Raw genomic sequence first — 21367 nt, 5'->3', positions numbered from 1 at the left:
CAGACAAGGCGCGCTGCCCCATAATGCATTCCTCAACGACATGTGATCGCATCAGCCAATCAGCAGCCAGCCAGCCAGCACTGTGTAATGGTCGAGGTATATATAGCGGCCATTTTGGAAATCTTCATTTGCCTGCAGTCATTGAACAGAGGCAGACCGCTCTGTACTAGGGACAGGGACAGAGTTAGGGCCACAGAAACGAGAATTGGGGACAGAGAGAAGTTACTTAGGGACAGAGAACCATTACTCAGGGACACAGACTTGTTAATGAGGGCCACAGAATCGTTATTTAGGGACAAAGAAACGCTAGTTAGGGCCACAGAATTCATACTCAGGGACAGACAGAATTGTTACTCAGTGCCAGAGAATTGTTACTTAGGGCCACAGAAACGTTATTAGGGCCACAGAATTTTTACTCAGGGACAGACAGAATTGTTACTGAGTGCCAGAGAATTGTTACTCAGGGACAGACAGAATTGTTACTGAGTGCCAGAGAATTCTTACTCAGGGCCACAGAATTCATTCTCAGGGACAGACAGAATTGTTACTCAGGGACAGACAGAATTGTTACTGAGTGCCAGAGAATTGTTACTCAGGGACAGACAGAATTGTTACTGAGTGCCAGAGAATTGTTACTCAGGGACAGACAGAATTGTTACTGAGTGCCAGAGAATTGTTACTCAGGGACAGACAGAATTGTTACTGAGTGCCAGAGAATTGTTACTCAGGGACAGACAGAATTGTTACTGAGTGCCAGAGAATTGTTACTCAGGGACAGACAGAATTGTTACTGAGTGCCAGAGAATTGTTACTCAGGGACAGACAGAATTGTTACTGAGTGCCAGAGAATTGTTACTCGCACAGACACAAAATTGTTACTTGCACAGACACAGAATTGTTACTCGCGCAGACACAGAATTGTTACTCAGGGCCACAGAATTCATACTCAGGGACAGACAGAATTGTTACTGAGTGCCAGAGAATTGTTACTCAGGGACAGACAGAATTGTTACTGAGTGCCAGAGAATTGTTACTCAGGGACAGACAGAATTGTTACTGAGTGCCAGAGAATTGTTACTCGCACAGACACAAAATTGTTACTTGCACAGACACAGAATTGTTACTCGCACAGACACAGAATTGTTACTCAGGGCCACAGAATTCATACTCAGGGACAGACAGAATTGTTACTGAGCGCCAGAGAATTGTTACTCAGGGACAGACAGAATTGTTACTGAGTGCCAGAGAATTGTTACTCAGGGACAGACAGAATTGTTACTGAGTGCCAGAGAATTGTTACTCAGGGACAGACCGAATTGTTACTGAGTGCCAGAGAATTGTTACTCGCACAGACACAAAATTGTTACTTGCACAGACACAGAATTGTTACTCGCACAGACACAGAATTGTTACTCAGGGCCACAGAATTCATACTCAGGGACAGACAGAATTGTTACTGAGTGCCAGAGAATTGTTACTCAGGGACAGACAGAATTGTTACTGAGTGCCAGAGAATTGTTACTCGCACAGACACAAAATTGTTACTTGCACAGACACAGAATTGTTACTCGCACAGACACAGAATTGTTACTCAGGGCCACAGAATTCATACTCAGGGACAGACAGAATTGTTACTGAGTGCCAGAGAATTGTTACTCAGGGACAGACAGAATTGTTACTGAGTGCCAGAGAATTCTTACTCAGGGACAGACAGAATTGTTACTGAGTGCCAGAGAATTGTTACTCTCACAGACACAAAATTGTTACTTGCACAGACACAGAATTGTTACTCGCACAGAGACAGAATTGTTACTCAGGGCCACAGAATTCATACTCAGGGACAGACAGAATTGTTACTGAGTGCCAGAGAATTGTTACTCAGGGACAGACAGAATTGTTACTGAGTGCCAGAGAATTGTTACTCTCACAGACACAAAATTGTTACTTGCACAGACACAGAATTGTTACTTGCACAGACACACAATTGTTACTCAGGGCCACAGAATTCATACTCAGGGACAGACAGAATTGTTACTGAGTGCCAGAGAATTCTTACTCAGGGCCACAGAATTCATACTCAGGGACAGACAGAATTGTTACTCAGGGACAGACAGAATTGTTACTGAGTGCCAGAGAATTGTTACTCAGGGACAGACAGAATTGTTACTGAGTGCCAGAGAATTCTTACTCAGGGACAGACAGAATTGTTACTGAGTGCCAGAGAATTGTTACTCTCACAGACACAAAATTGTTACTTGCACAGACACAGAATTGTTACTCGCACAGAGACAGAATTGTTACTCAGGGCCACAGAATTCATACTCAGGGACAGACAGAATTGTTACTGAGTGCCAGAGAATTGTTACTCAGGGACAGACAGAATTGTTACTGAGTGCCAGAGAATTGTTACTCTCACAGACACAAAATTGTTACTTGCACAGACACAGAATTGTTACTTGCACAGACACACAATTGTTACTCAGGGCCACAGAATTCATACTCAGGGACAGACAGAATTGTTACTGAGTGCCAGAGAATTCTTACTCAGGGCCACAGAATTCATACTCAGGGACAGACAGAATTGTTACTCAGGGACAGACAGAATTGTTACTGAGTGCCAGAGAATTGTTACTCAGGGACAGACAGAATTGTTACTGAGTGCCAGAGAATTCTTACTCAGGGACAGACAGAATTGTTACTGAGTGCCAGAGAATTGTTACTCTCACAGACACAAAATTGTTACTTGCACAGACACAGAATTGTTACTCGCACAGAGACAGAATTGTTACTCAGGGCCACAGAATTCATACTCAGGGACAGACAGAATTGTTACTGAGTGCCAGAGAATTGTTACTCAGGGACAGACAGAATTGTTACTGAGTGCCAGAGAATTGTTACTCTCACAGACACAAAATTGTTACTTGCACAGACACAGAATTGTTACTTGCACAGACACACAATTGTTACTCAGGGCCACAGAATTCATACTCAGGGACAGACAGAATTGTTACTGAGTGCCAGAGAATTCTTACTCAGGGCCACAGAATTCATACTCAGGGACAGACAGAATTGTTACTCAGGGACAGACAGAATTGTTACTGAGTGCCAGAGAATTGTTACTCAGGGACAGACAGAATTGTTACTGAGTGCCAGAGAATTGTTACTCTCACAGACACAAAATTGTTACTTGCACAGACACAGAATTGTTACTTGCACAGACACACAATTGTTACTCAGGGCCACAGAATTCATACTCAGGGACAGACAGAATTGTTACTGAGTGCCAGAGAATTGTTACTCAGGGACAGACAGAATTGTTACTGAGTGCCAGAGAATTGTTACTCTCACAGACACAAAATTGTTACTTGCACAGACACAGAATTGTTACTCGCACAGAGACAGAATTGTTACTCAGGGCCACAGAATTCATACTCAGGGACAGACAGAATTGTTACTGAGTGCCAGAGAATTGTTACTCGCACAGACACAAAATTGTTACTTGCACAGACACAGAATTGTTACTCGCGCAGACACAGAATTGTTACTCAGGGCCACAGAATTCATACTCAGGGACAGACAGAATTGTTACTGAGTGCCAGAGAATTGTTACTCAGGGACAGACAGAATTGTTACTGAGTGCCAGAGAATTGTTACTCAGGGACAGACAGAATTGTTACTGAGTGCCAGAGAATTGTTACTCAGGGACAGACAGAATTGTTACTGAGTGCCAGAGAATTGTTACTCAGGGACAGACAGAATTGTTACTGAGTGCCAGAGAATTGTTACTCAGGGACAGACAGAATTGTTACTGAGTGCCAGAGAATTGTTACTCAGGGACAGACAGAATTGTTACTGAGTGCCAGAGAATTGTTACTCGCACAGACACAAAATTGTTACTTGCACAGACACAGAATTGTTACTCGCACAGACACAGAATTGTTACTCGCACAGACACAGAATTGTTACTCAGGGCCACAGAATTCATACTCAGGGACAGACAGAATTGTTACTGAGTGCCAGAGAATTGTTACTCAGGGACACCTAATCGTTGAATTAAATAGTATGTCAGACAACATGCAGAGGAGTGGCAGAGGAGGCAATGTTTTAGGAGCGAGCAGACGTGGCAGCAGAGGAAGGGGTCGAGGCAGCAGTATTCGCAGCCAGAGGCCAGTGCTCCCGGTGTCATCCAGCGGTCGTGTCTCCACCGACAACCCTGCCGTCATTGATTGGTTGGCTCGGTCGTCTTCCTCTTCCCAGGTCACCTCTGACACCTACAGCCAACGGTCGGTGGGTACGTCAGACACAACCGTTAGTTGGCATGGCCCGGGACCAAGCCCACTGAAATCACGTGTCCTCTACCTGCCCCTGTCCTTTGCTGTTCCCTCACCAAGCGAAGTATCGCATGCTGTGGGCTCAGCCCCACTGTACAGTGAGGAAGAGCTAACAGAGGGCGGTCAGGAACGGGGGGAGACATCGGCCTTTTCAGCAGCCAAGCGAACAAGTACTGGCGAGGAGAGTGGCTCGGTAGCCGGTCTAGAGACAGGTCTGTCTCCTGACCCAGACGCAGCCGAGGGGGCTAGTAGTGAGGCGGAGACCCTACTTGATGATGAGGAGGTTGATCGCACTTGGCAGCCTCGTCGTCATCAGGCAATTTCTTCCGCATCATCAGGAGAAGAGGGTGGCAGCTTGGCAGCGAGCAAAACAGTCGGTGGGTTGCCCAGGAGACAGCAGCAGGGTCGCATCAGTGTCAGTGGAGCCAAACGTCCACGGAGTAGAGCACCAGCTCCACTGCAGCCTACCACCACGGCCAGTAGTGGTGCCGGTGCGCACGGAGGAAGTAGCAGTCAGCCAGTGAAGAGTAGCGGGGGCAAAGTTTCCTACTCGGTGGTGTGGCAATTTTTCCTCAAGCCGCCCGAGGAAGTAAACGTAGCCGTATGTCGACTATGTGGCCAGAAATGCAAGCGTGGCCAGGGGGCCCATGTTGGGACTACAGCGTTGCGTCAGCATATGCAGCGTCACCATTCGGTGGCCTGGGAAAACCGTGATAAACATACGGCGGTTCTGCCTGCCCCAGCCCCCGCTCCATCACCCGCTCCGTTACTTGCTCCGTCACCCGACGTCGTCAATCGCCCTCTATCAGCCAGTCAAGGCTCCAACACCTCTGCTGAGGGGAGTTGTCGCTCATTGGCATCTTCCGCTCGTTCAGATGCTCCTTCTCCTGCTACTCCTCTTCTCGGATTCCGTCAACAGTCTTTCTTGGAATCCGTATCCAAGAGACAACAGTTTGCGAGCACGCACCCGACGGTGCAAAAGCTGAACGTCCTCCTGTCCAAGTTGCTGGTGCTGCAGTCCCTCCCTTTCCAACTGGTGGACTCAGCACCTTTCCGAGAAATGATGGCTTGTGCCGCGCCGCGGTGGAGAGTGCCAAGCCGTCATTTCTTTGCCCAAAAGGCAGTGCCAGCCCTGCATTCACATGTAGAAGAGATGGTGGGCCAGTCTTTGAGCATGTCGGTCTCTGCCAAAGTGCACGGCAGCGCCGACGTGTGGAGCTGTAACTACGGTCAGGGACAGTACATGTCATTTACGGCCCACTGGGTGAACGTGGTGCCGGCACAGCCGCACCAGCAACTTGGACAGGTCACGACGCTTTTGCCTCCACGTTTGCACGTCCTTGGTCCAGCAAGCATGTCCGCCTCTACCACCTCTTTTTCCGCCGTGTCCTCAGCCGCCACCCCCGTGCCAAGTCCCATTACCCGACCGGCATATCACATGTGCAGGGCGCAACGGTGTCACGCTGTGCTGCACCTGGTATGCCTTGGCGAACGTAGTCACACAGGGGAGGAACTGCTGAGTGTAATGAACAGAGAAATCGACAGATGGCTGTCTCCGCGCAAACTAAAAATCGGAACCATGTTGACTGACAACGGAAAGAACATGGTGTCTGCTCTGCGTCAAGGAAGGTTGTGCCATGCGCCATGCATGGCTCACGTGTTCAATCTGGTTGTCAAGCGGTTCCTAAAATCCACCATCCCACTGCAAGACATCCTTAAAATGTCACGTAAACTGTGCATGCATTTCAGCCATTCCTACACCGCAAAGAACACCCTCATTGAGCTGCAGCGGCAGAACGGAATTCCACAGCATCGCCTGATCTGCGACGTTGCAACAAGGTGGAATTCAACCCTACACATGTTAGACCGCCTTTACGAGCAGCGAAAGGCCATCACCGATTTCCTGATGTTACAAGCGGATAAAGGTACTCCCCTGTGTAACTTAGATGTCAGCCATTGGCAGCTCATGCGTGACACCTGCCGCTTGCTCAGGCCCTTTGAGGAGGCCACGCTATTCGTGAGTCGGCAGGACTATGGGATGAACGACGTCATTCCTCTGTTGCACGTCCTGGAACAAATGCTGTTAACAATGGCTGGTCAGGGTGCGGTAGACGTGGCGCACAGATCTCAACGCCACATGACCCCTGTGGGGGCAGGACAGGAAGAAGAGGAGGAGGTAGAGGAGGACATTTGTGCTCAGGAATTATTGAGTGAAATGGGTGGTTTTTCCACTCAGCGGACAGGAGTGGAGGAGCAGGAGCATCTGGTAGAGGAGGAGGAGACAGAGGACCCAGACGCACCGTGGCAGTATGCTGTGGAGATGGAGGCAGGGAGTCCCTCGCATTCCTTGGCACAAATGGCCCATAGCATGCTCGGTTGCTTGCGTAGCGACAGCCGAATAATAACCATCAGACAGAGGGATGACTTTTGGCTGTCCACCTTGTTGGACCCTCGCTACCGGTCCAAAATGGTGGCCTTTTTCACACCTGCTGAGAGGGAGGCCAAAATTACGTACTATAAAAACCACCTATGTAGTCAGTTGGTCTCTGCCTTTGTGCGCCATCGTCCATCCTCAGACACTGTGGGCCCTGTGCGCTCGCGTTCCGCTGGCATGGCAGCAGGGGAGGGGTGGGGTGGTAGGAGCAGTGGCAGCTCCACCAGCAGCGGCTGCCTCAGTCTGCAGTCGATGATGAGTAGCTTTCTTCACCAGCGCAGTGAGGAAACTACTAACCAGCCGCAGCAGCAGCAGCAGCATCAGGTGGACCTGGAGCAGGAGCTCAAACAACAGGCTTGGGCCTACTTGGACAGCACCCTGCCAACCGAGGTAGACAATCCCCTTGACTACTGGGCAACGAAACTTGACCTTTGGCCCCAACTAGCTGAATTTGCCCTTGAAAGGCTGTCATGCCCGGCCAGTAGCGTGGCATCGGAGCGCGTGTTTAGTGCGGCAGGAGGTATTGTAACTCCGCGGAGGACACGACTGTCCACCCAAAGTGTGGAGAGACTCACGTTTGTGAAAATGAATCAGGCGTGGATTAGTCTGGATTTCAAACCACCAGTTCCTGACACAACTGACTAAATCCGCCATGAATCATGCCTCAAACATGTGCCACTTTCAGGTCTCCTCACACTGCTGGTGTGTTGAATTTTTTGACATAGGGTGCTGGCAGATTACGGGCCTCCTATAGCTGCTGCCAGGCCCCTAATCTGCCATAGGCCCCTATATACCACCTCCTCCTGCTGCTGCCAGGTCCAGAGTCTCTCATGGGTCCCTGTACGGCCTCCCATTGCTGCTGTCTCCATCGCCACACTCTGCTGCCATGTGCCACTTTCAGGTCTCTTCACACTGCTGGTGTGTTAAATTTTTTGACATAGGGTGCAGGCAGATTACGGGCCTCACATAGCTGCTGCCAGGCCCCTAATCTGCCATGGGCCCCTATATACCACCTCCTCCTGCTGCTGCCAGGTCCAGAGTCTCTCATGGGTCCCTGTACGGCCTCCCATTGCTGCTGTCTCCATCGCCACACTCTGCTGCCATGTGCCACTTTCAGGTCTCTTCACACTGCTGGTGTGTTAAATTTTTTGACATAGGGTGCTGCAAGATAACGGGCCTCACATAGCTGCTGCCAGGCCCCTAATCAGCCATGGGCCCCTATACCGCCTCCTCCTGCTGCTGCCAGGTCCAGAGTCTCTCATGCCATGTGCCACTTTCAGGTCTCTTCACACTGCTGGTGTGTTAAATTTTTTGACATAGGGTGCTGGCAGATTACGGGCCTCCCATAGCTGCTGCCAGGCCCCTAATCTGCCATGGGCCCCTATATACCGCCTCCTCATGCTGCTGCCAAGTCCAGAGTCTGTCATGGTCCCTGTACGGCCTCCCATTGCTGCTGTCTCCATCGCCACACTCTGCTGCCATGTGCCACTTTCAGGTCTCTTCACACTGCTGGTGTGTTAAATTTTTTGACATAGGGTGCAGGCAGATTACGGGCCTCACATAGCTGCTGCCAGGCCCCTAATCTGCCATGGGCCCCTATATACCACCTCCTCCTGCTGCTGCCAGGTCCAGAGTCTCTCATGGGTCCCTGTACGGCCTCCCATTGCTGCTGTCTCCATCGCCACACTCTGCTGCCATGTGCCACTTTCAGGTCTCTTCACACTGCTGGTGTGTTAAATTTTTTGACATAGGGTGCTGCAAGATAACGGGCCTCACATAGCTGCTGCCAGGCCCCTAATCAGCCATGGGCCCCTATACCGCCTCCTCCTGCTGCTGCCAGGTCCAGAGTCTCTCATGCCATGTGCCACTTTCAGGTCTCTTCACACTGCTGGTGTGTTAAATTTTTTGACATAGGGTGCTGGCAGATTACGGGCCTCACATAGCTGCTGCCAGGCCCCTAATCTGCCATGGGCCCCTATATACCGCCTCCTCATGCTGCTGCCAAGTCTAGAGTCTCTCATGGGTCCCTGTACGGCCTCCCATTGCTGCTGTCTCCATCGCCACACTCTGCTGCCATGTGCCACTTTCAGGTCTCTTCACACTGCTGGTGTGTTAAATTTTTTGACATAGGGTGCAGGCAGATTACGGGCCTCACATAGCTGCTGCCAGGCCCCTAATCTGCCATGGGCCCCTATATACCGCCTCCTCATGCTGCTGCCAAGTCCAGAGTCTGTCATGGTCCCTGTACGGCCTCCCATTGCTGCTGTCTCCATCGCCACACTCTGCTGCCATGTGCCACTTTCAGGTCTCTTCACACTGCTGGTGTGTTAAATTTTTTGACATAGGGTGCAGGCAGATTACGGGCCTCACATAGCTGCTGCCAGGCCCCTAATCTGCCATGGGCCCCTATATACCGCCTCCTCATGCTGCTGCCAAGTCCAGAGTCTGTCATGGTCCCTGTACGGCCTCCCATTGCTGCTGTCTCCATCGCCACACTCTGCTGCCATGTGCCACTTTCAGGTCTCTTCACACTGCTGGTGTGTTAAATTTTTTGACATAGGGTGCAGGCAGATTACGGGCCTCACATAGCTGCTGCCAGGCCCCTAATCTGCCATGGGCCCCTATATACCGCCTCCTCATGCTGCTGCCAAGTCCAGAGTCTGTCATGGTCCCTGTACGGCCTCCCATTGCTGCTGTCTCCATCGCCACACTCTGCTGCCATGTGCCACTTTCAGGTCTCTTCACACTGCTGGTGTGTTTAATTTTTTGACATAGGGTGCAGGCAGATTACGGGCCTCACATAGCTGCTGCCAGGCCCCTAATCTGCCATGGGCCCCTATATACCGCCTCCTCATGCTGCTGCCAAGTCTAGAGTCTCTCATGGGTCCCTGTACGGCCTCCCATTGCTGCTGTCTCCATCGCCACACTCTGCTGCCATGTGCCACTTTCAGGTCTCTTCACACTGCTGGTGTGTTAAATTTTTTGACATAGGGTGCAGGCAGATTACGGGCCTCACATAGCTGCTGCCAGGCCCCTAATCTGCCATGGGCCCCTATATACCGCCTCCTCATGCTGCTGCCAAGTCTAGAGTCTCTCATGGGTCCCTGTACGGCCTCCCATTGCTGCTGTCTCCATCGCCACACTCTGCTGCCATGTGCCACTTTCAGGTCTCTTCACACTGCTGGTGTGTTAAATTTTTTGACATAGGGTGCAGGCAGATTACGGGCCTCACATAGCTGCTGCCAGGCCCCTAATCTGCCATGGGCCCCTATATACCGCCTCCTCATGCTGCTGCCAAGTCCAGAGTCTGTCATGGTCCCTGTACGGCCTCCCATTGCTGCTGTCTCCATCGCCACACTCTGCCATGTGCCACTTTCAGGTCTCTTCACACTGCTGGTGTGTTTAATTTTTTGACATAGGGTGCAGGCAGATTACGGGCCTCACATAGCTGCTGCCAGGCCCCTAATCTGCCATAGGCCCCTATATACCGCCTCCTCATGCTGCTGCCAGGTCCAGAGTCTCTCATGGGTCCCTGTACGGCCTCCCATTGCTGCTTTCTCCATCGCCACACTCTGCCATGTGCCACTTTCAGGTCTCCTCACACACTGCTGGTGTGTTGAATTTTTTGACATAGGGTGCTGGCAGATTACGGGCCTCCCATAGCTGCTGCCAGGCCCCTAATCTGCCATGGGCCCCTATATACCGCCTCCTCATGCTGCTGCCAAGTCCAGAGTCTGTCATGGTCCCTGTACGGCCTCCCATTGCTGCTGTCTCCATCGCCACACTCTGCTGCCATGTGCCACTTTCAGGTCTCTTCACACTGCTGGTGTGTTTAATTTTTTGACATAGGGTGCAGGCAGATTACGGGCCTCACATAGCTGCTGCCAGGCCCCTAATCTGCCATGGGCCCCTATATACCGCCTCCTCATGCTGCTGCCAAGTCTAGAGTCTCTCATGGGTCCCTGTACGGCCTCCCATTGCTGCTGTCTCCATCGCCACACTCTGCTGCCATGTGCCACTTTCAGGTCTCTTCACACTGCTGGTGTGTTTAATTTTTTGACATAGGGTGCAGGCAGATTACGGGCCTCACATAGCTGCTGCCAGGCCCCTAATCTGCCATGGGCCCCTATATACCGCCTCCTCATGCTGCTGCCAAGTCTAGAGTCTCTCATGGGTCCCTGTACGGCCTCCCATTGCTGCTGTCTCCATCGCCACACTCTGCTGCCATGTGCCACTTTCAGGTCTCTTCACACTGCTGGTGTGTTAAATTTTTTGACATAGGGTGCAGGCAGATTACGGGCCTCACATAGCTGCTGCCAGGCCCCTAATCTGCCATGGGCCCCTATATACCGCCTCCTCATGCTGCTGCCAAGTCTAGAGTCTCTCATGGGTCCCTGTACGGCCTCCCATTGCTGCTGTCTCCATCGCCACACTCTGCTGCCATGTGCCACTTTCAGGTCTCTTCACACTGCTGGTGTGTTAAATTTTTTGACATAGGGTGCAGGCAGATTACGGGCCTCACATAGCTGCTGCCAGGCCCCTAATCTGCCATGGGCCCCTATATACCGCCTCCTCATGCTGCTGCCAAGTCCAGAGTCTGTCATGGTCCCTGTACGGCCTCCCATTGCTGCTGTCTCCATCGCCACACTCTGCCATGTGCCACTTTCAGGTCTCTTCACACTGCTGGTGTGTTTAATTTTTTGACATAGGGTGCAGGCAGATTACGGGCCTCACATAGCTGCTGCCAGGCCCCTAATCTGCCATAGGCCCCTATATACCGCCTCCTCATGCTGCTGCCAGGTCCAGAGTCTCTCATGGGTCCCTGTACGGCCTCCCATTGCTGCTTTCTCCATCGCCACACTCTGCCATGTGCCACTTTCAGGTCTCCTCACACACTGCTGGTGTGTTGAATTTTTTGACATAGGGTGCTGGCAGATTACGGGCCTCCCATAGCTGCTGCCAGGCCCCTAATCTGCCATGGGCCCCTATATACCGCCTCCTCATGCTGCTGCCAAGTCCAGAGTCTGTCATGGTCCCTGTACGGCCTCCCATTGCTGCTGTCTCCATCGCCACACTCTGCTGCCATGTGCCACTTTCAGGTCTCTTCACACTGCTGGTGTGTTTAATTTTTTGACATAGGGTGCAGGCAGATTACGGGCCTCACATAGCTGCTGCCAGGCCCCTAATCTGCCATGGGCCCCTATATACCGCCTCCTCATGCTGCTGCCAAGTCTAGAGTCTCTCATGGGTCCCTGTACGGCCTCCCATTGCTGCTGTCTCCATCGCCACACTCTGCTGCCATGTGCCACTTTCAGGTCTCTTCACACTGCTGGTGTGTTTAATTTTTTGACATAGGGTGCAGGCAGATTACGGGCCTCACATAGCTGCTGCCAGGCCTCTAATCTGCCATGGGCCCCTATATACCGCCTCCTCATGCTGCTGCCAAGTCTAGAGTCTCTCATGGGTCCCTGTACGGCCTCCCATTGCTGCTGTCTCCATCGCCACACTCTGCTGCCATGTGCCACTTTCAGGTCTCTTCACACTGCTGGTGTGTTTAATTTTTTGACATAGGGTGCAGGCAGATTACGGGCCTCACATAGCTGCTGCCAGGCCCCTAATCTGCCATGGGCCCCTATATACCGCCTCCTCATGCTGCTGCCAAGTCTAGAGTCTCTCATGGGTCCCTGTACGGCCTCCCATTGCTGCTGTCTCCATCGCCACACTCTGCTGCCATGTGCCACTTTCAGGTCTCTTCACACTGCTGGTGTGTTTAATTTTTTGACATAGGGTGCAGGCAGATTACGGGCCTCACATAGCTGCTGCCAGGCCCCTAATCTGCCATAGGCCCCTATATACCGCCTCCTCATGCTGCTGCCAGGTCCAGAGTCTCTCATGGGTCCCTGTACGGCCTCCCATTGCTGCTTTCTCCATCGCCACACTCTGCCATGTGCCACTTTCAGGTCTCCTCACACACTGCTGGTGTGTTGAATTTTTTGACATAGGGTGCTGGCAGATTACGGGCCTCCCATAGCTGCTGCCAGGCCCCTAATCTGCCATGGGCCCCTATATACCGCCTCCTCATGCTGCTGCCAAGTCCAGAGTCTGTCATGGTCCCTGTACGGCCTCCCATTGCTGCTGTCTCCATCGCCACACTCTGCTGCCATGTGCCACTTTCAGGTCTCTTCACACTGCTGGTGTGTTTAATTTTTTGACATAGGGTGCAGGCAGATTACGGGCCTCACATAGCTGCTGCCAGGCCCCTAATCTGCCATGGGCCCCTATATACCGCCTCCTCATGCTGCTGCCAAGTCTAGAGTCTCTCATGGGTCCCTGTACGGCCTCCCATTGCTGCTGTCTCCATCGCCACACTCTGCTGCCATGTGCCACTTTCAGGTCTCTTCACACTGCTGGTGTGTTTAATTTTTTGACATAGGGTGCAGGCAGATTACGGGCCTCACATAGCTGCTGCCAGGCCCCTAATCTGCCATGGGCCCCTATATACCGCCTCCTCATGCTGCTGCCAAGTCTAGAGTCTCTCATGGGTCCCTGTACGGCCTCCCATTGCTGCTGTCTCCATCGCCACACTCTGCTGCCATGTGCCACTTTCAGGTCTCTTCACACTGCTGGTGTGTTTAATTTTTTGACATAGGGTGCAGGCAGATTACGGGCCTCACATAGCTGCTGCCAGGCCCCTAATCTGCCATAGGCCCCTATATACCGCCTCCTCATGCTGCTGCCAGGTCCAGAGTCTCTCATGGGTCCCTGTACGGCCTCCCATTGCTGCTTTCTCCATCGCCACACTCTGCCATGTGCCACTTTCAGGTCTCCTCACACACTGCTGGTGTGTTGAATTTTTTGACATAGGGTGCTGGCAGATTACGGGCCTCCCATAGCTGCTGCCAGGCCCCTAATCTGCCATGGGCCCCTATATACCGCCTCCTCATGCTGCTGCCAAGTCCAGAGTCTGTCATGGTCCCTGTACGGCCTCCCATTGCTGCTGTCTCCATCGCCACACTCTGCTGCCATGTGCCACTTTCAGGTCTCTTCACACTGCTGGTGTGTTTAATTTTTTGACATAGGGTGCAGGCAGATTACGGGCCTCACATAGCTGCTGCCAGGCCCCTAATCTGCCATGGGCCCCTATATACCGCCTCCTCATGCTGCTGCCAAGTCTAGAGTCTCTCATGGGTCCCTGTACGGCCTCCCATTGCTGCTGTCTCCATCGCCACACTCTGCTGCCATGTGCCACTTTCAGGTCTCTTCACACTGCTGGTGTGTTTAATTTTTTGACATAGGGTGCAGGCAGATTACGGGCCTCACATAGCTGCTGCCAGGCCCCTAATCTGCCATGGGCCCCTATATACCGCCTCCTCATGCTGCTGCCAAGTCTAGAGTCTCTCATGGGTCCCTGTACGGCCTCCCATTGCTGCTGTCTCCATCGCCACACTCTGCTGCCATGTGCCACTTTCAGGTCTCTTCACACTGCTGGTGTGTTTAATTTTTTGACATAGGGTGCAGGCAGATTACGGGCCTCACATAGCTGCTGCCAGGCCCCTAATCTGCCATGGGCCCCTATATACCGCCTCCTCATGCTGCTGCCAAGTCTAGAGTCTCTCATGGGTCCCTGTACGGCCTCCCATTGCTGCTGTCTCCATCGCCACACTCTGCTGCCATGTGCCACTTTCAGGTCTCTTCACACTGCTGGTGTGTTAAATTTTTTGACATAGGGTGCAGGCAGATTACGGGCCTCACATAGCTGCTGCCAGGCCCCTAATCTGCCATGGGCCCCTATATACCGCCTCCTCATGCTGCTGCCAAGTCCAGAGTCTGTCATGGTCCCTGTACGGCCTCCCATTGCTGCTGTCTCCATCGCCACACTCTGCTGCCATGTGCCACTTTCAGGTCTCTTCACACTGCTGGTGTGTTAAATTTTTTGACATAGGGTGCAGGCAGATTACGGGCCTCCCATAGCTGCTGCCAGGCCCCTAATCTGCCATGGGCCCCTATATACCGCCTCCTCATGCTGCTGCCAAGTCCAGAGTCTGTCATGGTCCCTGTACGGCCTCCCATTGCTGCTGTCTCCATCGCCACACTCTGCTGCCATGTGCCACTTTCAGGTCTCTTCACACTGCTGGTGTGTTAAATTTTTTGACATAGGGTGCAGGCAGATTACGGGCCTCACATAGCTGCTGCCAGGCCCCTAATCTGCCATGGGCCCCTATATACCGCCTCCTCATGCTGCTGCCAAGTCCAGAGTCTGTCATGGTCCCTGTACGGCCTCCCATTGCTGCTGTCTCCATCGCCACACTCTGCTGCCATGTGCCACTTTCAGGTCTCTTCACACTGCTGGTGTGTTTAATTTTTTGACATAGGGTGCAGGCAGATTACGGGCCTCACATAGCTGCTGCCAGGCCCCTAATCTGCCATGGGCCCCTATATACCGCCTCCTCATGCTGCTGCCAAGTCTAGAGTCTCTCATGGGTCCCTGTACGGCCTCCCATTGCTGCTGTCTCCATCGCCACACTCTGCTGCCATGTGCCACTTTCAGGTCTCTTCACACTGCTGGTGTGTTTAATTTTTTGACATAGGGTGCAGGCAGATTACGGGCCTCACATAGCTGCTGCCAGGCCCCTAATCTGCCATGGGCCCCTATATACCGCCTCCTCATGCTGCTGCCAAGTCTAGAGTCTCTCATGGGTCCCTGTACGGCCTCCCATTGCTGCTGTCTCCATCGCCACACTCTGCTGCCATGTGCCACTTTCAGGTCTCTTCACACTGCTGGTGTGTTAAATTTTTTGACATAGGGTGCAGGCAGATTACGGGCCTCACATAGCTGCTGCCAGGCCCCTAATCTGCCATGGGCCCCTATATACCGCCTCCTCATGCTGCTGCCAAGTCCAGAGTCTGTCATGGTCCCTGTACGGCCTCCCATTGCTGCTGTCTCCATCGCCACACTCTGCTGCCATGTGCCACTTTCAGGTCTCTTCACACTGCTGGTGTGTTAAATTTTTTGACATAGGGTGCAGGCAGATTACGGGCCTCACATAGCTGCTGCCAGGCCCCTAATCTGCCATGGGCCCCTATATACCGCCTCCTCATGCTGCTGCCAAGTCCAGAGTCTGTCATGGTCCCTGTACGGCCTCCCATTGCTGCTGTCTCCATCGCCACACTCTGCTGCCATGTGCCACTTTCAGGTCTCTTCACACTGCTGGTGTGTTAAATTTTTTGACATAGGGTGCAGGCAGATTACGGGCCTCACATAGCTGCTGCCAGGCCCCTAATCTGCCATGGGCCCCTATATACCGCCTCCTCATGCTGCTGCCAAGTCCAGAGTCTGTCATGGGTCCCTGTACGGCCTCCCATTGCTGCTGTCTCCATCGCCACACTCTGCCATGTGCCACTTTCAGGTCTCCTCACACTGCTGGTGTGTTGAATTTTTTGACATAGGGTGCTGGCAGATTACGGGCCTCCTATAGCTGCTGCCAGGCCCCTAATCTGCCATGGGCCCCTATATACCGCCTCCTCATGCTGCTGCCAAGTTCAGAGTCTGTCATGGGTCCCTGTACGGCCTCCCATTGCTGCTGTCTCCATCGCCACACTCTGCCATGTGCCACTTTCAGGTCTCCTCACACTGCTGGTGTGTTGAATTTTTTGACATAGGGTGCTGGCAGATTACGGGCCTCCTATAGCTGCTGCCAGGCCCCTAATCTGCCATAAGCCCCTATATACCGCCTCCTCATGCTGCTGCCAAGTCCAGAGTCTGTCATGGGTCCCTGTACGGCCTCCCATTGCTGCTGTCTCCATCGCCACACTCTGCCATGTGCCACTTTCAGGTCTCCTCACACACTGCTGGTGTGTTGAATTTTTTGACATAGGGTGCTGGCAGATTACGGGCCTCCTATAGCTGCTGCCAGGCCCCTAATCTGCCGTAGGCCCCTATATACCGCCTCCTCATGCTGCTGCCAGGTCCAGAGTCTCTCATGGGTCCCTGTACGGCCTCCCATTGCTGCTGTCTCCATCGCCACACTCTGCCATGTGCCACTTTCAGGTCTCCTCACACTGCTGGTGTGTTCCATTTTTTGTCATAGGGTGCTGGCAGATTATGGGCCTCCCATAACTGCTGCCAGGCCCCTAATCTGCCATGGGCCCCTATACCGACTCCTCATGCTGTGACGTTGCAACAAGGTGGAATTCAACCCTACATATGTTAGACCGCCTTTACGAACAGCAAAAGGCCATCACAGATTTCCTGATGTTAAAAGCAGATAAAGGTACTCCCTGTGTAACTTAGATGTCAGCCATTGGCAGCTCATGCGTGACACCTGCGCTTGCTCAGGCCCTTTGAGGAGGCCACGCTATTCGTGAGTCGGCAGGACTATGGGATGAACGACGTCATTCCTCTGTTGCACGTCCTGGAACAAATGCTGTTAACAATGGCTGGTCAGGGTGCGGTAGACGTGGCGCACAGATCTCAACGCCACATGGCCCCTGTGGGGGCAGGACTGGAAGAAGAGGAGGAGGTAGAGGAGGACATTGGTGCTCAGGAATTATTGAGTGAAATGGGTGGTTTTTCCACTCAGCGGACAGGAGTGGAGGAGCAGGAGCATCTGGTAGAGGAGGAGGAAGAGGAGACAGAGGACCTAGACGCACCGTGGCAGTATGCTGTGGAGATGGAGGCAGGGAGTCCCTCGCATTCCTTGGCACAAATGGCCCATAGCATGCTCGGTTGCTTGCGTAGCGACAGCCGAATAATAACCATCAGACAGAGGGATGACTTTTGGCTGTCCACCTTGTTGGACCCTCGCTACCGTTCAAAAATGGTGGCCTTTTTCACACCTGCTGAGAGGGAGGCCAAAATAACGTACTATAAAAAACACCTATGTAGTCAGCTGGTCTCTGCCTGTCTGCGCCAACGTCCATCCTCAGACACTGTGGGCCCTGTGCGCTCGTGTTCCGCTGCCATGGCAGCAGGGGAGGGGTGGGGTGGTAGGAGCAGTGGCAGCTCCACCAGCAGCGGCTGCCTCAGTCTGCAGTCGATGATGAGTAGCTTTCTTCACCAGCGCAGTGAGGAAACTACTAACCAGCCGCAGCAGCAGCAGCAGCATCAGGTGGACCTGGAGCAGGACCTCAAACAACAGGCTTAGGCCTACTTGGACAGCACCCTGCCAACCGAGGTAGACAATCCCCTTGACTACTGGGCAACGAAACTTGACCTTTGGCCCCAACTAGCTGAATTTGCCCTTGAAAGGCTGTCATGCCCGGCCAGTAGCGTGGCATCGGAGCGCGTGTTTAGTGCGGCAGGAGGTATTGCAACTCCGCGGAGGACACGACTGTCCACCCAAAGTGTGGAGAGACTCACGTTTGTGAAAATGAATCAGGCGTGGATTAGTCTGGATTTCAAACCACCAGTTCCTGACACAACTGACTAAATCCGCCATGAATCATGCCCCAAACATGTGCCACTTTCAGGTCTCCTCACACTGCTGGTGTGTTCCATTTTTTGTCATAGGGTGCTGGCAGATTACGGGCCTCCCATAGCTGCTGCCAGGCCCCTAATCTGCCATGGGCCCCTATACCGCCTCCTCATGCTGCTGCCAAGTCCAGAGTCTCTCATGGGTCCCTGTACGGCCTCCCATTGCTGCTGCCTCCATCGCCACACTCTGCCATGTGCCACTTTCAGGTCTCCTCACACTGCTGGTGTGTTCCATTTTTTGTCATAGGGTGCTGGCAGATTACGGGCCTCCCATAGCTGCTGCCAGGCCCCTAATCTGCCATGGGCCCCTATACCGCCTCCTCATGCTGCTGCCAGGTCCAGAGTCTCTCATGGGTCCCTGTACGGCCTCCCATTGCTGCTGTCTCCATCGCCACACTCTGCCATGTGCCACTTTCAGGTCTCCTCACACTGCTGGTGGGTTCCATTTTTTGTCATAGGGTGCTGGCAGATTACGGGCCTCCCATAGCTGCTGCCAGGCCCGTAATCTGCCATGGGCCCCCGTACCGACTCCTCATGCTGCTGCCAGGCCCGTAATCTGTCATGGGCCACTGTTGTCGCTTGTTGGCATATTCCGCTCGTTCAGATGCTCCTTCTCCTGCTACTCCTCTTCACGGATTCCGTCAGCAGTCTTTCTTGGAATCCGTTTCCAAGAGACAACAGTTTGCGAGCACGCACCCGACGGTGCAGAAGCTGAACGTCCTCCTGTCCAAGTTGCTGCTGCCAGGCTCGTAATCTGTCATGCGCCCCTGTACCGCCTCCTCATGCTGCTGCCAGGTCCAGAGTGTGTCATGGGCCCCCGTACCGACTCCTCATGCTGCTGCCAGGCCCGTAATCTGTCATGGGCCCCTGTACCGCCTCCCCATGCTGCTGCCAGGTCCAGAGTGTGTCATGGGTCCCTGTACGGCCTCCCATTGCTGCTGCCAGGCCCGTAATCTGCCATGGGCCCCTGTACCGACTCCTCATGCTGCTGCCAGGCCCGTAATCTGTCATGGGCCCCTGTACCGCCTCCTCATGCTGCTGCCAGGTCCAGAGTGTGTCATGGGTCCCTGTACGGCCTCCCATTGCTGCTGTCTCTATCGCCACACTCTGCCATGTGCCACTTTCAGGTCTCCTCACACTGCTGGTGGTTTCCATTTTTGTCATAGGGTGCTGTATGGCCTCCCATTGCTGCTGCCTCCACCGCCACACTGTGGCTCCACACTCTGGTTTTGGCCCCGTGACTGCCCAAATGAGTGAAGTGTGCGGTGATTCTAAGATCGACGGCACTCATCTGCATGTCATACTGACTGACAGTATTATTTCTCTTCCCCAGCAGACTCCAAGGGCATTTAAATTAAAGGTACAGTGTTCTGCACTAATATTAAGTCTCTCTGAAGCCTAGAAACACCCTTTTTTAAGTTAAATTCACAGCGAATTTATTCGACTCGAATCGAATATTGTCCACGAATTCGCCGAATCAGTCGAATCGAATTTTTCATTTCTTCGCTCATCTCTAGAGATGATGCATTGACTCACTGCGCATTCCCCCCTGGCTCTGGTTACTTTCAATTGAGCTTCGTTGAAGATTCCAGTGAGGTTCTAGGAGATTTCTTCCATCACTGATGCCCCCTGAAGCTTTCCCCCTTTCTTAGCAAGGAGGAGCTTCTGTACTGAATTTAGCACTTCAGCTGTTAGGTCTGTCTCAGTCTATTTCCAGGGGCATTGAGCCCTAAAATGTCCGGATTCTCCACACCAAAAGCACGTCTGTTCTTCATAGGCTGAAGCATGGGCTCCCCTCTGATCTAGTATGGCTGCCTTAATTTTCATTCGTGTCTCCATTACCCCCAGCAACCTTTGCTGTATCTGATTCTGAACTTGAGCAACTTGAGCCAGCAGATTATCTGAGGCTGCCTCATTGACAGTTTTGGTGATTGAAAAGCTTGAGAGTTCATCTGCTTCTGTCTTCCCCCTTCACTTTCTTCATAGGTGAAATACTTATCTACCTGTACTACCTGAGTTGACACTTTTTCTTTCTTGGAAGCAGATTTTGACAGTTCTTTGTTCTTGATTCTTCTCCTCTAATAAAGCTTCCTCCTCTCTCACCTCTCCACTCATTCAGGGAAAGTGGAAGTTTCTTGTAATCCCTTGAGTAATAGTTTCAGCACAATCAGGTGATTAGGTCAGGCACCTTGCAAAATCCGCTGCAATCAAACTTTATCAGCATCCCAGAGATTTATTTCTTCCTTTAGAATAATCTGATGTAGAATTTTATCCACTCAAGTAATGTACTCAGAAAGTCTTTCACCCCTACACTGATGAGTGTGCTCGAACTTAAACAAAAGGTCTGGACGTTTTTCCACTAGGCTGAACACAGCATATAAAGCATCAATATAGTCTATTGCTACACAATCCTGCTTTCCCATCTTAAGAATGTGAATCATTTCAGCTGTGGGCTCTCTGAGACTTTTACTTAGTCTCTTTCACTTGACTATTTCTGGGAGATTCCATTCTCCCACACTTTGAGTTGCCTGATCCATCCAGGTTTCAAACTATTCCTCTCCTGCAGGGATAGGAATCCGCCCCGAGAAAAAGTGAAGCTTTCTATATCCTTGACTGACAGATGCAGAACTATTCTTTATTAAGTTCTCAACTAGCTTGCTCATGTCTGTGTAGAACGAGGCAGGCAGAAACCCAATTGGGGTTGGGTCAGCACCCACCAACACCAGACTTTCCACTCTAGTGTGTGGGTGATCCCAATGATTCACCTGTGGGCAGCAAAGGGATTACCCGGGCCTTAACCTCTTCTGCCAAACCTATGCTGTCCTTCTGGAAACAAGCACGTATAACTTCCTTCCACTCTAGTAATACGCGAGTGCTGTACATAGCAAATTTTATCCCCATGTTAATGAGATAGACCCCCTGATCTGGCACCAGATTCTTTACCAGTTAACCCTTTCAGTCCATTCAATTCGTGGATCTCAATCACTGTACACAAATCCAGATGGCCGCATTCCTCTTGATCCCACTGAGTCCATCATTTCATCATCATTTGGCTTATGACTCCGCATGCAAGGGCTATCCATGGGCTACCCCAGCAGGGGCCGCTTGATAATGCTTGTCCCCAGTGGT

Source organism: Staurois parvus, unplaced genomic scaffold, assembly GCF_062004578.1.
Source record: "Staurois parvus isolate SC_StPar_1 unplaced genomic scaffold, SC_StPar_1.0 ptg000209l, whole genome shotgun sequence".
NCBI lineage: Eukaryota > Metazoa > Chordata > Amphibia > Anura > Ranidae > Staurois > Staurois parvus.
This window is presented reverse-complemented; position numbering follows the sequence as displayed.